The sequence below is a fragment of the Trachymyrmex septentrionalis genome, unplaced genomic scaffold, assembly GCF_001594115.1.
Source record: "Trachymyrmex septentrionalis isolate Tsep2-gDNA-1 unplaced genomic scaffold, Tsep1.0 scaffold32, whole genome shotgun sequence".
Taxonomy (NCBI): Eukaryota; Metazoa; Arthropoda; class Insecta; order Hymenoptera; family Formicidae; genus Trachymyrmex; species Trachymyrmex septentrionalis.
Window position 1 is genome coordinate 4,736,097 of NW_017305485.1, and position 3,425 is coordinate 4,739,521.

At 24.6% G+C, this 3,425-nt stretch overlaps 1 protein-coding gene across 2 annotated transcripts in view; it reads right to left on the minus strand.

The window, feature by feature from the left end:
* The window catches only part of LOC108750096 (flocculation protein FLO11), a 13,939-nt gene that overhangs the window by 10,182 nt on the left and 332 nt on the right, over positions 1-3,425 (minus strand). The gene's annotated exons all lie outside the window — the stretch shown is intronic.

Here is a 3,425-nt window from a genome sequence, read left to right on the forward strand (position 1 = left end):
CTTTGAAACATTTATAATTTATTAATACGTTAGTCTTTATGCTAGAACAAGATCTTCAAATAATTAAATTGTTATATGTTTGCATATTTTTTGGGTTTCTATTTTAGATCTAGAAAAGTTTTTTTATATAAACAAAGAAAATATTTGGAAGGTTGTTTTAATTTTATTTTTAAAATTATTTTTTTATGAAATAAAAGAATTTATAGTTTTTACTTTTATATGTTTGTACAAAATATTCTACATCTCCTTATATTTTCAATTAAAATTTTTATGAGCTGTAGTAAAAAATTTAAATAAAGTCGTAAGCAAAATATTTTAAGTTTGATAATTAAGAGATTAAGGAACATAACGGCGCATCCCGTCTATCTTGTTAGATCGAAAATGGAAGTTTAATATAAGAATTTATCGCGAAATCGTACGGAGAAAGCGGTCTCGCTTACAAGCGCGCGTATCTGCATAAACATACTGCGTACGTAGGTATCTCCAGTGGCACGAGACACTGGCATTACGTAAGTCACAATATTACGGCAAAAGCCTATTACAGCCTGTAAATGTTTTTCATGCCGCCTACGAAATACAGTTCTCTACGCATAAATTTGCTGAAAGTTAATGGGAAAAAAATGCAAAATTCAGAATATCTCTAGAATTTCTATTAATTTTCTTTTTACTTTTTCTTATTTAGCATCATAAGTTATAAAAGATAAATGTCATGTAAAATATGTAACAATTTAATTATTCAAAAATTTAATAACATAATACTTAAATGTTTCCCAATCAATGAATTATTCATAGTAAGCATTTTTTTTTAATATTAGTTACAAAGCTAATTAAATTTTAACTAATTTTCTTAGAATAATTTAGTTTTGTTTTTTAGACTAATCCTATGAAGGTTTTATTTAACATTTTAATGACACACGAATATGTCAACGAATTAACGGAATAAGATTTTTCATAATATTGGATTAGAATATTTGCAAATAGTAGGGTAAAGCGGGATAATTTGGATTAGGTTATATAATAGACATTTTTTAAATGTATAAAAGATTGAAGTGCATAATGTATTTAATTAAACATACAAAACACTATTGCACCAATTTTTTATACATTTTGAAAATTTCTGTTAACTTATCTAAATTAACTTATTTCACTCTATCATAAAATCAGAAGAATAATTAAGCATCTAAAACACATTAGTTTATTAACATAAATTTTTTTTCGCGTATCAGCAATTCTATGTCTGACGTTAAAAATTGTATATATTTAATATGCAAAAGAATAATTATTCAAAATTCCACATAATTTTATTTCTGAAGTAATATATATTATAGAATATTAAAAATATTTTATTCATATGTATATATATATGTGTGCGCGCGCGCGCGCGCGTGCGTGTGTGTGTGTGTGTATAATATTATATTTCATAGAAAAATAATTTTTTTTAGTAATGTATTTTTTATTAATAGTAATATCATGAAATTAGATCATGCGTCTAATGATGTGTTTTATTGAGTAAACCGTTGTTAATTCGTATATTTGCGATGCTTTCGCCAAACGTAATAGTAATATCCCAGCATATGTTGATTTATATACGTTTTCTCAACATATCTAATGTTTTATAATCGTTTAAGAAATGTTTATAAAACACGTGCTATTTGGAATGGACTTAATCCATTTGACTATTACTTGCTTGTGTTACTTCGTAATAAATCTCTCACTTACAAGGGAGTATAATCAACTGATCTCCGATTTTAATAAGCTTGAATATGTTAAAAGATCGACAAAAATAAGAGATTTTTTATACGTATGACTGAGCACATATGAAAAAAACATATTTCTTATTTTTGTTGTCAGTATTTTAACATATTCAAAGCGTATTAAAATTAGAGGGGGTTAATTGGTTGTGTTCCTGAGATTATTATCTAAGATACTTCTAATAAGATATTAGGTAATATTAAAATATTTAAAAATCTGTAAATGAAACGCACATAGAATGTGTTAGATTTATTTTGCTTTTCAGTATATATCTTTTGTTGAATGTATTAAAATAAATAATTATATGATACAAAAAATATATGTATAAGCAGATAGAAAATAAGTAGCCAATAACTACTTAGATTCTATATTATAAGAATCTATATTTCTTATTTATATTATTACATATATATTTGTCGTTAATTGTTACATTTACGTATTTCAATTATTTATACATGATTGAACATCATAAGTTATGATCCAGTTGGATTAATTCCTTTCTTTGATCGACAGTTTAAAATTGAGGGCACGTCTGGAAGTTTCTCCCAAATAAATTATACATACATTCTCCTGAATGAAACTGTAAGTAATTGGCGTATCTAAGAGAGTGAGTCGCTGATTGTATGCACCTTTCGCTACGATAATTCTCGTAATTCAGAAGCATAATATCTCTTGTGCCCATGAAAAACCGCTTTCCTTCATATCGATATAACCATTAACCGTGATTTTTTATGAATCGCTTAAACAAGAATTTTTTCATTATTCATAAAAGCTACAGTTTAATTGATGTAGATTAATGAGAATTTTATAAATATTTCGTATATGATGAATAATTTTCTTGATACATTAGCATATTTTAATTACTGTCCTTGAAGAAACCTTGAATAATCATTAATATTAAAAAAAAATCTAGATAATTAAAATTGTTTGTTAAATAGATTTTGTTTTATTATTTATTTTTGTTTGAAGCAAAAGTTGCATAACTTTTTTATAACGTGCAGAGATGTGTATGTACATATTTTTATGTATATATATATATATAGAATTATACTATCACAAAAATCAAATAGAAAAGTGAACATAAAACATTTAATGATATTTATATAAAAATAATACGTAAACAGGAACTAATTTAGAAGTGCAGTGCATAGCGTGATTATAAAGATACGCATGAAGTGTTGACTGCAATTTAATTATCATTTTCAATGGATGTAGAAAGGAATTTTGATAGAGAAATTCAGATTCAAACAGAAAAACTGTGTCGAATCTATAATTCTACATTATTATTCATGAGTAATCAACATTAGATAATTAAGTTTTCGTAACTTCCTGAATTCTTAATATATTAGAAACTTTTAATATTTAAAATGTTTTTAATAATTGAAAATCACACACACACAATATTATGTATTTTATATAACGTTCATTTATGTGTCTCTTTCGAATATTTTTTAATATAATGCATTCATGATATTATGTATTCATTATTGGGTATATAAAATCTTAAAATTTTGATGTTAGTTCTAGTGTTAGTTATATATATTAATTGAATTACTCATTTTAGAAAAAATTGTATATTAGATATTTTTATTAGTAAGAAAATAGATTTTTCTATACTTTGCTACTTTTTCTGCAGATTCGCATTTGCTTATATAGAAAATATGTACATTATA